This window comes from Cheilinus undulatus, linkage group 9 (genome assembly GCF_018320785.1).
Source record: "Cheilinus undulatus linkage group 9, ASM1832078v1, whole genome shotgun sequence".
In the NCBI taxonomy this organism is placed as follows: domain Eukaryota; kingdom Metazoa; phylum Chordata; class Actinopteri; order Labriformes; family Labridae; genus Cheilinus; species Cheilinus undulatus.
This window is the reverse complement of record NC_054873.1, coordinates 23,628,867-23,642,151: the sequence shown is the minus strand read 5'-3', so window position 1 is coordinate 23,642,151 and position 13,285 is coordinate 23,628,867. Positions and strand designations below refer to the sequence as shown.

Sequence of the window (13,285 nt, the reverse complement as noted above, 5' to 3'; positions counted from 1 at the left end):
CAAGCACAGGTCAGATCTTAATTTGACCTTTGTATTTTGCATATAGACCACATTAGAATATCTTTGTTTGGGTTGGCTCTCCCTTTTACGTGGGGTCTGAGAGTGGGTCAGCTGCCCCCCACATGCAGTGACCTCACTTAGCAAAGATCAATAGTGAGCTGCACATTCCTCTCTCTAAGTCCTCAGGAGTCACTTAGGCATTGGTATCTCAGACATCCAAGCCATGTTGTGAATCCTTTAGCGTGCTGATATTTGGCGTAAATTCCAATCATTGACATCTAACATCCAAGACGACCAGATTTGACCTTAAAGGGAGACATACGTGGTAAACCATAAATGGGAGATGAACTCTGTCACTCAAGAGGACCATGCTATGGACATGCTAATCCAGGCACCCAAGGGCAAATTTGACAAGCTAGCACTGCTCAGTAGATCCTATTTGAAATATTTATTCTTCACATTATTCTGTCTGCCATTTTCCACTTTCCCTATCAACTGTACTGTACACAGCCAAGCATGCAACAAAATTATGGGGCCCACATTGATTTCCAGGCTAGATGATTAAATGGCTGACTGACTCCTCAATTTAACCAGACAAGCATAATAAGGGGATTAGCAACCTATCAGATGACAGAGTTCAGTGTGCTTGGTTGCAGGTATATTGGCAGATATCCTATTTCACATGATTTGCTAATGACTGTGTAGTTTGTATAAATTTGTCCTTTCAAGAGACGTAATTTCTTTGGGGAAAAAAGTCTGAAATCTTTAAAAAAAAAATGGACAAAAATGCATGACAGTTTGTGTGAGGTTGCTTTTAAAAGTTGATCGTGGTTTTCAAGGCTTCAAAAGAAACCTCGAAGTTCATGCATCTCTTGTGTGTTGTGAAAAAAAAACTAAGCTAGATTGCGTGTGAGATGTAATCAGAGCCTTGGCACGTCCACACAGCACCCAGACCCTCATAGTGGGATGCGTGTAGGTGGTAGCTGATGTCATGGAGAGATGGAGGTGAAATGATCTCTTACTAGAAAGCTGAGCCTCTTCGTTGTGATATCAGAGCGAACAGCATGCCCTCAGAAAACTTCACCTACTTTCACACACGCAAGGGGAAAGACCAATCAATGATGCTGCAACCCCATTGACTAAAAACATAACATTCTAATGCTGTACGGCTCATAGTTTAAAAAATACTTTTTAACTTTAAAATAGAGATTTAAACATTTTATTTGGTTTAGGTTTTTTGCACAAGTTCATGCATCACAGCGCTGCCACATGGGAGTAGGAGTGCAGCTTTTCAATTAAGTCTCTTTTTTCAATGGGCGTTAGTACTAGGGATGCACCAAAATAAAAATTCTTGGATGAAGAGAAAGACATTAAAGAGTGCTGTGACAGCCGTTTGATTTATCAAACTTTGTAATTGATGAACACTTAAAAATTACAAATACTAGATTTTTTTTTTTTTTTACATTTTAAATGTTCAAAATTAGGGATGCACCAAAATGAAAATTCTTGGCCAAAACCGAAAATGAGGAAACCAAGAAAACCGAAACACCAAAAGAAATTATTATGCCAATTATTAGTACCATTGCATTTATGGCTGTGACTGTGTACTAACCTCACTAACATCAATTGCATTTGCATAAATTAATATTAATGTTTCAAAGAATAAATCAATTACAAAATTCTGTAAATATTTATTAAGCACTGACATTCCAACAATGCACAATATAAAATAAAATAAAATACAAAATAAAATGTTTAACTTGACCCCACTCATGTATACATTAAATCAGTGGTTCTCAACCTTTTTTTTAGTCATATACCCCCCTGTGAAGTATTTTTTCAGCCAAGTACCCCCTAAACAGCGCAAAGCTTTTTGGCCAAAAAGAAAGACATTAAAGAGAGCTGTGACAGCCGTCTGATTTATCAAACTTTGTAACTGATAAACACTCTAAATTACAAATATTAGATTTTTTTTTTTTTACATTTTAAATGTTAAAAATGCATGACTAAATTCATGGCACATCTTCTCATCACTAAATGTAGGGATTCAAATTAATGTATTGAAAACAGTGACTGGAAAGGCTTTAAACCCAGAAGTGTGCAAAACACTGATCGGCTGCAGTGGTCTCTCTGGAACAATTTGGAAATAAAAACATAGAGCTAAAGAGAACTAAAAAAACCTTTAAATAATTAACTAATTATCAAAAAGACCTCTTAGTGCCCCTTTTTGGATCATAATAAAGATCTCTTCTCAAACTGAAATCATGAACATGAATAGATCAGCATTTCTTCACAAAAATTAAATAGTTAACCTTTTTATGAATGGAGTGATTGTGAATACAGTGATTGACAGGCACGTGCCAGTGTGGGTCAAACCATCCTGCCATGGGGGAGACTCGGGGGTTTTAGGGTGATTAAATTTAAGAGCCTACAAAATATTAACTCCAGTTTATAAACTTAAGGTCCTTACACTTTATACGCAATTGTTTCATGTAAATTATTCACACAAAATAGAACCCGTAGCGAACCTGTAGCGAATCAATGCAAGCTTCCCAACCAGCAACATCATTGCTGCAGATATTTAAGTTTCACTCTGACGAGCACACATGGTGGTGGATCCGATTTTAAGGCAGACAGAGGAACAAAAACGTCCTCCTCTCCAACACCACTTGATGTTTGTCCTCTTCTCATATCTGTCTGTAGTTGGTTCTTGTGTTTTTGTCTCTGTTTTAGCCTGGTAGAGAGGGAGACAGGCAGCAGGGAGTCCGGCATGTCTATGCGAACGTAAATGCACCACTCACACAGCTGGAGCTGTTTCTAAGTTAACGGGACTTTAGTGAAATATTTTCCAACACAGTCTCCTCTGACCTTAGACATACGACTTATAACTGCTCTAGATCACCAGCTCACTGAAATCACTCCTCTGACCAGTCTGGAACACAAACAGGTGAGCCAATCTGTGCGCTGTGGGGGAGTTAACTCCTCTCACAGTGAGCCTCAGCTGCACCTACTCTTATTGATCATATTTAACATAGAATGGATGAAAAGTCAGTCCCTCCTCTTACAAACTTGGCTGGCAGACTGAATGAAACAGTGAAACAAAACGGCACTGACCTCCTGGCTGTACGTAAAAGTGCCGCGTTACGCAGAGAGTGAAGGACAGAGAGGGACAAACCTTTAATCTTCCGCTCCAGTAAATATCACTGTTTATCAGAGGACAGAGAAAACACACCGCAGACATTCGCAGCACGAATGTGATTTTAGAATGTATGTAATATACTCGCAAAATTGTGTCGCTCCTGAGGCACAAAGAAAGGCGCTATTTTTCTTATAGAGCCGGCATATATTTCAAAATCTCACGTACACCCTGGAGTGCCTTCACGTCCGTGTACCCCCCTTTGAGAACCAAGCGTGTGCTGGCCGCGGTTTTTGCTTGCGTCATCACAACATCTTGTTTTGGCCTAAGTCTTTCGACCGAAAACCAAAAGTGCATTTTTATTGGCCAAATTTTCGGTGCATCCCTAGTTAGTACAAATTTTAACTATTAAATTCCATAGTTAATTTTATCATAAAACATGAGCAAAGTATGGTGTTTTAAGTGGAAGGTGTCAGTGTGAGGGAGAGAGAGAAAAGGAGCTGCAGCTGCTACTCGGAATAGTCAATCCCCAATTGACATAAATGGAAAAGCGCAAAAAAACCATCAGAAATGGTCAAAAAGACTTGTTAAGGTTTAGTTTAGTAAGTACATAAGTGGTTATTGAAAACATTTAAATCATCTACTTTCTTACAATGGAGAAGGACGAAGTGATTCACTGCATTATTTATAAACTACGAGATAGGGGGTCAGTCTTTAGCACTTGAACAGGGACAAGACCAACAGACTTGTTTGCTTGTATCAAAAAAACGAACATGGAAAAATACAACCAACACAACTTGGACTTTCAACACTTTGTTTTTGCTGACAGAAGATCTAAATACATCGCTATTTCACGACGGCTTATTGCAACATTTTTACATTAAGAAACTAAAAGACAATGACATTGACAGAGAAATTCTTTTGCAGGAATGTCTGGTTATTTCTAGCTACAATAAAACAACCATCAAACTTGTGTATTAAAAGAAATATAGAAGATATTTTCTGTGCTGATGAAATGCTCCAGTCACTAACATGCAATGGCCAGAGCAGAGGTCATATTGGCGAAGAATAAGAAGCATGAAAAGTGTCAGCATTGTGAGATTTAACTGCACCTGTATGCTGACCATTTTCATCCTCTCCAGATGTCTGGAGGCCTCACTAGACCCAGCGCCAGCACATCTATTACTGTCTCCTCGTCTGGCCCAACTCGGGTGGATAACTGCCAGAAAGAAAGCAGAGATGCAGAGGGGATCCGAGCCCTGCAGCCACTCACGCTGCACAAAAAGTGCTGAAAGGGGCCAGAAGACGGCTTGTGTGCTGTGTCTTAATATATCACATCTTCACTCTGATCTGATGAATTATTCAGACGGTGCTATCTACTGTGCCTCTCACCTAAAACATCTGCCCTGCCAGCCCGTCTGCCAGCTTTGGCTTACTCTCTGTCTCTGCCACAGGAAGCTTTTAGTCTGCTGCAGTCCTGTGGTCTCTGTTACATTTAACCCCCTTCCTCTATCTCTGTTTCCATCTCTTGGACCGGAGGACTAAGGCACAGAGAGATTATGTTGCCATGTCAAAAATCTGTCTGTACAAGATTTTAAAGAGAAATAAGGATCATTTTGCTACTGTGCAAATATCTACTGTCAAAATGGCTATGCTCCAAAAAGTATTGCTTATAACTTACTGTGTCATGAAGACTACTAGGGGCTTTTTTATGTCTGCAATGATGACACGTTAAACCTGCTAGCAGGTGGTATAGCAGCACAACATACAACACCATGATAGAGGATAACTTTGTGACCAAGCCAGCACTATTCGTATCAAAACTTACTCAGGAATAACTGCCTAATGTAAGATTAAAAATGTTTGTAATGATCCCAAAAAATCCCAACAGCTTGTTTACAGTGAGGCAATTAGATGCTTGTGATCAGAGTTACGGCAGGAATGTGCGTAAGGGTCAGTGGCACCATTAGCAGAGTAAAGGGCACAAACTGGAATGCTCAGAGATATCAAATCACCACGTTGGGGGAGGGACAGCGGCTAAACAAGGCTCAGTTAGAGGCTGATTCCATTAATCAAGTCTAGTCTACTACTCATGTCAGGAAACACACGAACATGTCCGCCTGCTAACAACAACCTGATGCATGTTTGCCGTATGTGACACCTTATAGGCGTCCTCCAGGTCCGAGGTCAAACGTACACATAGCTAGGAGGATTCAAATAGAACTTTATTATTACACATGCAAGAAGAACAGGTGCTTGTTTGAAGAGTGATGTGAACACACCCTGAAAAGACAATTTTGTGGTTCTCACACCAGCAAATCAGAAATGCTGACATACATGTAAACATAATCCACATGTCTGCCTGTAAGCTCTTTCAAAAGCTTGTGTACAGTTAAAATAAGACACTGGGAGAAAAAAGGCGAGGTCCCCTGGAGCTCTTCATACGTTTGTGATGCGTTTTGTGCGTGTTTGTTACGGGTTAAACGTCAGATCCAAGTTTCCCTGACAGAACCAAACACTGCGTTCCTGGCCGTGTTCCACGCATGTCCTAAGTCATTTCCCACATCGTGGCACAGTGCTGCACTGGGAATAAACAGTGAAGCCCGCTGTGCTCCCAGAATGCATGTTTGCAGAGTTCCCATCAGTGAGTACACAGTAATAGGACTCCCTGAAGGCCTGTGTTTAACCTTTAGGTTACAAGTGGCTGGCCACTCCAAAGTCCAGCCCTCCTCTGCCTCAGCTTTTAACCCTTTTCTGACTAGTTTTAATCAGCACCAAAAGAAACATAAACAAAATGAGAAATTGACACAATAGGAGATCATCAGCAAAGTCTAAAATATACCTAGAATCTTAAATCTAAGTCCAACATTTAGTAAAGGAAGGCATGTCGTTATACGACGAAGACAAGTATTTATTAAACAACTAGTTTGTTTTGTTGTAAAGCTGAAGAAGAACGAGAACTTTCTGCCTTTCAATAGATAAAAAAATAGGGATGCATGATAATTATCGGTACCGATAAATTATCAGCATATATCTTACATATACTTATTAATAAGAATTAACCAATAAAATCCACCGATAATAAAGCCATTTGTTTTCTTTCTCATGAGACTACACATTCCAAAACAGTAGGTGGCGCCTCGGTACGTAAGCCACTGTTAAGCACCAGAGAAGAAGAGGAAGCAGCCCCAGTGCTAAGAGGGTAACAACATGGTGGAGTTATTCAGTATTGATGGGGAGGATAACACGACAGTGTCGGAAAATTTGCCCTGCAAAGATCCCAAAGAGTGGAAAGAAGTCCTTGAGTTTTAACAAAACAGATCTTATATATCACTTAAAAGTCCTCATCCTTTAACAACATTAAAACAAAGCAGCAGTAGCTGCAAGCGTTAGCCGCAGGCATTAAGAACAAGCCAAAGGCTAATACCAAACAGTGCTTATTCAGCAGGCGTTGGAAACTGTAGAAAGTTTTGCTAATAATGATGCTAATAATGACAAAATCATTCTGACAGTCTCCTGGTTCATCACTACTTTCATAAACGAATCCCTGCCGGCTTTGTTTGATGTGTTTTCATTCAGTCTGATCGACATTAGGAACAGAAGTTTAGCTACAGACCATGATGTACTTAACATTTTAACCTATTCCTGATATGACTTCTGTCAGTGCATTTTTTTAATCTTTATGTAAAACATCAGCTCTCTTTATTTCTGAATTATGCAGCAAAAAGAACAAACAAAAAAAAAGACCCCCAAACATCTCCATTTTTTAAGCATGACAGCCTGTTATCATTTGGTTTTATGTCTGATTTGTCAAGAAACTTTAATTCATTTCAAGAGAAAAGGGGAAAACATATGTCAGTTGTTTGTGTATGTTGTACTTTGTTTAGTACACAAATGTTTAACTAAAAAAATAACAGTAAAGTCAAGAAAGTTCTTTGTTTTTTGATGTAAACACAAGTGATGTTAGTAAGAATTAGTTATAAATATCTTTGCTCACTTTATTAACCCTTCGTACCCCCAGATGTGCATAAATACATCAAATAAACTTCTTTTTTAAGATCAACAATTAAAAAAAATTATCAGTTCTTATCGGCCATCAGGAGTTGGAAATTATCAGTATCGGTTAAAAAAAAAAACTATTGTGCATCACTATTAAAAAACTCATTAAAACGCTGTCAGCTCCTCAATAGTTTACAGCAGTAGGTTATACCTGCCCACCAGGAGGCGGCTCTATGAGTGTGTGACGTGGTATGAAAAGTTGGCTTTATTTGAAAACCATACCTTGAATTTTGGAAGAAATACAATTATGATGTGAACTGAGGCTGTGACATCACACATACATTTCTACAACTCTATTATTGGCAGACAATCTATATCGAGAGGGTCAGAGATGAAAAAGCAGAAAGGAAAAGGAAAACTTTCTCTTCCTCCCTAACTCTCTCTCTATATTTCTCGCACACAATGACAGGGAGAGTGAACCTGTCTGTACAAACAGATGAAGGAGAAGGATCAGAGTGGCCTATTGCTGAGAAAATGCCCTTGGGATATGCTGACAAATCGGAAACATGTGCATATGGGGCCAGCATGGGGGATTAAACTGTGATAAAACAGTACCATTTCTTTCTGTATTTTCTCCTGCTCACCGATTTAGAAAACTGCAACAGGTTGTTCACTGCTTTGAGCAGCTTGATGAGAAAGAAGCTTAATATTATCCTGCTTATTTCTCTTTAATTAGACTTTCCAGAGCTCTACCAAAGGACTGTTCCAGCTGCACTGTGAAACCCTGCGAGTTCCTCTTACCACATTAAACTACTCGACTCTAAAAATCTGGATTGGAGGTATTGATAGTACAGGCACCATGCTTTACCAACGAGCCAAAGCTTTTCTGACAGCGTCATACAGGCACTTCATTGTCAAGGCCGCCGGCATCCAGAATGCAACTGCCAGCTGTTTTCTTTGCGGATCAACCCAAAAGAAAACAGCAGGCCAAGGTCAGCACAGACAGGCTTTTCTCCTGCAGCAGACGGATGAATCTCCAAATACAAGGCCAGAAAACAAAAAGTGGCTCTGTCAAAAATGAGAGTGATTATATTCCGCCTGCTCGTGGAAAACTCAGCCATTCTCAAAAAGGCGTGAAAGCTTCTTTATATTCCTGTCCTGTTAATAGATTCTTCATCATCTGAAGATCTCTGTCTGTAGGCGCGTTTCCATCCACTGGTTGTTCAATGCTTTGTCAATTGAAACAGTACATTTTAGCCAAAGAAAAGTTAATCAATTAAACCATAACTCAAAAAACAGTGCAATGGAAATATGCCTCAGGCATGAAGCATGTGATTTCAACAATAGTGTAAGAGGAAGTCATCAGATAAATGGGGAGAAACAAGGAGACCATGATGTTCTTGAAGTCTGCTCAACTTTTTTTTTCTATCATGTCTGATGACTGATGCTCTTGTAATTGCATTATCATGCCGCCCCTGAGTGATTTATAATGGCATCTGACTGTAAAAACACAGCACCAAAGGTTGTCTCATATTATAAGTAGCAACTGGATTTCTGCTTTAATTGATATTTTATTGAATAGATTTTTTAAAGCAATAATTGGAAGGAAGATACAAAGTTTAATGATTATAAATTGTATCTACTGTAGGGGGAGAGATTCTCTTTGTACATTTTAAATCAGTGGTTATCAACAGGTGGAGCCACAGGACCCCCCCACCTCCTCCTGAATAAGAAATTGCAACCCAAATCTTCAAAAATAATAAACAAATCAAATATTTTCCATGAAAAATATTGCAGTTTGGACCTTAGATGAAACAAAATGTGACCGAACAAAGAGACAGGACAAAGCAATCATGTCTTTAAAGCCCATCATGGCAGAATGTGTGCCTTATAATCATAAAAGGGGCTCTACAGAAACCCTAAGTGTATATTCATATATCTAAGTTTACACCATTTTGCCTTTATAACTGGTAAATGCTAGCTGTTTTTTAGCAATCTTGAGAAATCAATTCATGTGAACACTAGCTGTGATTTCCCAAGATAAAGAGATAACTACCAACATTTACTCATTATTATGTCAAAGTAAATTAAATACATGTTTACATGGGCTTTTGCTCCCATTTCCTTCCAAGTTTACATTTAGGAAACACTGAAAAAGCTTTGTGATCCACTCTTAGGTCCCGAAAACACCATCTGAGAACCACAACTTTATCTTGCCTTATTTGAGAGGACAGCAGATAAAGTAGGAAACCAGACAGTGAGAGTAGGAACCTGCAGGGGTGGCAGAAAAATCGGTACAGCATAGTAACGCGATATTTTGTCTGGTGATATATCGTCTCATCCACCAAGTATCAATTTTTTCAAATTAATTGCTAATATGAACTTAAGTCTATGATAATGGAAAAAAAATAAATTGTTTATGGTCAGCAGAGGTGACAGTCACAGAGCAGGTCAAAGTTAGTACAACAAACATGACAGCAACAGGGTAGGGACATTAGGAATGCAAGCAGGGCACGAATGAGATGGACATGACACATGAGGTTTGCAAGAAGTGCTACATGAAAATAATATACTGCATAAATACGACAAACATGAGGGCAAGACTAACGCTGAGTCAGTTGAAAAAATGGTATAGATCGCAATGTATGGTATTGCAATACTCACTGTACTGCAAAATGTTTCAATCACAATAACATCAAATCATGACCCAAGTATTGTGATAACATCGTATCATGGGGCAACTAGTGATTCCCACCCCTAGTAACCTGCAGGTCTGACTTGAACCCCAGCTGCTGTTTGGAGGGTTATAACTCCTGTACGTGGGGCGTTAGCTAACTCTTTTGGCCATCGGCTCCCAACTCGTTTTTGTTTTCAAGAGGAACAACATTCTTATTATTTGCATATATGAGAAGATTATATCCCCTATCAAATAAGGATCTAAGGATGTAAAGGTACGTGTATTCGTACCGTACCGAAGCTCATAAACAGACAGAAAACCAGAGCACAACTCACTGTCACACTGGCCTGGCAACCACAGCAAACGACAGCAACAGCCTGAATATTCCCTGATAAAAGTGTCCTGTTCAGGAACATTTTGTTTCCCAGTAAAATGCAACAGTGGACAAAGACAACAACGCGCTGACATTATTCAGCAGGTGTGTCGCTGACAGCACGTCATCCAGTGAATCAATCAGAGCATTTAAAAAGGCTCCATTCAAACAAGAACGTCACTGTAAAGAGGAGGAACAACAAAAGACTCACCAGTCAGTTGTGAATTTACCATTATTTAAGATCTTTTTATTATTACATTAGTGCTCTGGTTTAATAAATCAAATTAATTCCAATCTTCAACTGTCAGCCTCAGAGGAGGGGGAGAGAGGACTCCATCATGTCTGCAGCTGTGTCAAATTGTCCTCAGATTTCACACGGCTCTAACCTCTTTATCTGCCTAGATGGGCAGTGAAAAGTTCTCCCAAACATTGTAGTAGGTCCCATGGGTTAAAAAAGTAATCCAGTGCTGAAGTTGATGTTGAAATCGGCAGGATAGATGCTAATTAGCATACTTAACAAGCTAACTTATGGTTGTATGATGATGATGTGTTCAAGTTGGCCGGGAAATTTTAGTGTTTAAAGAATGGGTATGAATATGTCAATATTTCAATTAAAATAACGTAGTGATTCAAAAATTTATTAATATTTTTATTCATTAAAGACCTTTTGGAGGGAGGTTGAAGCATTATTAATAATTTAAATGTAATTTATTCAGCCTATTTATTTTAATATAGTTTAATTGGAAAAAAAATCTGTTATTTATTCACTTTAATTATCGTACCGAAAACGTACCAAACTGTGACTTCAAAACCTAGGTACGTACCGAACCGAAATTTTTTCATACCGTTACACCCCTAGAAGGATCTGTCTCTAAATGTGTCAACAACAATGGGAATACTGAAGCCAAAGCCAACTCCTCACTCGTGGAGAATAAAATCTATAGATCAAGTTATTTTCTATGACAGCTTGATTTTTAAAACTTTGTTGACAATGAGGATACAGCTTGAGAGCTTTCCAAGTAACAGCTCTTTGGCAATGCACCTTTAAGAGTAACAAAAGTATTAAACTAATTTCTTATATCAACCTTTCTGTCAACTTTTGACAAACTTCTCAATTCTTAGGCTTCAACCCACCCTACCTACCACCCACACTGCTTACAATTTAGCATTTGTCTCCATTGTGCTGCCAGCAGCATGTGGGAGGGAGATTTGAATTTCACACAGCAACACCTGATGCTTCTGTGTTGTAGCTGCAAGCATCTCATCATGAACCCCAAAGTAGTGTCACAACACAAAAAATCCTCATCGATTTGTGTCTCACAACTACAAACAGCTGAATCTGTGTTTATATTTGTCTTCTTGCCCTCGCTCATAAACTTTTCCACACTGCTCTGAGTTCACACTCAGTTTCCACTTTCCAGATGACTGGTGTATGTGCGGGCTGCTACATTCACTGAGTCCTATCTGTGGAAAGAGGCCCCGCTCCCAGTCACAGGATCACTCCTAATGTGCCTCAGCTTAAAGAGTTAGAGCTTTTCGCACTGCAGACACACAAGCCAACAGAACATAAAATATGACCCCACGCCCAGGTAAATGGCTGTGTTCTCAAAAACCATGACTCCAACACCAGCATATCTTAATGCAAGGGTAATTCCTACATGAAAACCAAATAACTGCACAGGAAGCATACAAACAGAGGCTCAGACTTGGTCTTTAATGACCCCCTTGCCCTGCTATCACCTTGCGATAAAGACCTACTGGAGAGGGAGGAGGGCTGCTGCGTCTCGGCTCACACCCACTTATCCTTTTAAAGACAGAAACTAACAAGGAACCTCACGCAGACTAAGTCATAAAAAGTTTACAGCCTTCGAATGGAGAAATGACAAGTTATCCTGGCATAATTTCAATAGGTAACCAGACCTGCAGCAAACGCACATCAATGATTCATGAAGGCACGGCGCCACACAGTTAATGAACAGAAGGATGGTCTCTATAACAGCACTACTTACACTCTGTCCCAGCCAATGAAAAATTCCTTTAGATGGAGAAAAAATCCTTTAGGTGACACAGATAAATTGGTGCCTTCTCCAGGAGGTGTCAGAAGAAAATCCACAGAAAGGACAGTTTAAAGCACCGGCAGACGACAGGTCTGAGCTAACAGGTCCACTCTCTCCCTCTTCCTGACACAGTGTCATACTACAGCCTGCTCTACAAACTGCTCCACAGCTGGGAGCTCCTCCCATCACACGCTGTCAGAGGAGGGAGGGAGGGAGTAAGAGGGAGATGGATATTCCGCAGGACGACGGTGACTCCTTCTTGACTTTAACCACTAATGCAAAAAGAAACTTTTATCACATGTGAGACAATATGATAGACAACTACGTGACTAAAGCCCAGATCATTTATTTCCCTCCTTTCACAACAACCTAATGGTGTATTTTGTGGGTATTGTGTTTCATTTTTTCATATACATAATCTAATATGTATCCTGGGATTCTCTGATCACAAGACTGGCCTTTCTGCTTTTAAGAAATCACAGGAAACACGTACAAATCATGCACAAACGCAGGCTGAAGTTGTGTAAAAACATATTTGATTAAAGTAGGACATAGATGTTTATTTGCTGTAAACAGGAACCAAATGAATGAGTTTTTTTTAAATGTTTTTAATAAAAAATGGCCTTAGTGCTGCCCTGGGAGTAAGCTTCCTTGTTATTGAGTGCAGACTTAGCCAGCTGCCTGCTACCAAAAAAAGGCTTTAATGATTGTTATTATCAGTAACTGCTCTAATTCAAGTGATAGTACAGAAAATAAACCAAATCTCAACGCTGTACATCATCTACACCAACTTTTTTATTCAAGCAAGAAGCCAACAACTCATACTGAGGCAATGTTAAAATCTGTTTCAGTTTGGGGAACAACCATATCTTTAAGGTTCAAACTGAGTGAAAATGTGGTCAATATATGTCACCAGTTTTGTGTTTTATCTCATGTTAATTGTACCTTGCACAACAATACCTTTTATAATGAAGAGATTCTCCAAAGATTCCTGATCTTGGCCTTAAAACTCTCTTGTGTTTGGTTTGCTTTCTTCTTAAGGA

At 39.3% G+C, this 13,285-nt stretch overlaps 1 protein-coding gene across 1 annotated transcript in view; it reads right to left on the bottom strand.

Annotated features, from left to right (window-relative positions):
* Positions 1–12,356, bottom strand: part of sema4ba (sema domain, immunoglobulin domain (Ig), transmembrane domain (TM) and short cytoplasmic domain, (semaphorin) 4Ba) — a 61,863-nt gene extending 49,507 nt beyond the window's left edge. Inside the window, exon 1 of the mRNA XM_041796158.1 lies at positions 12,195–12,356. The gene's annotated coding sequence lies outside the window, so the exon portion shown is untranslated. The remainder of the gene's footprint in view (positions 1–12,194) is intronic.
* Between the last annotated feature and the right edge of the window lie 929 nt (positions 12,357–13,285).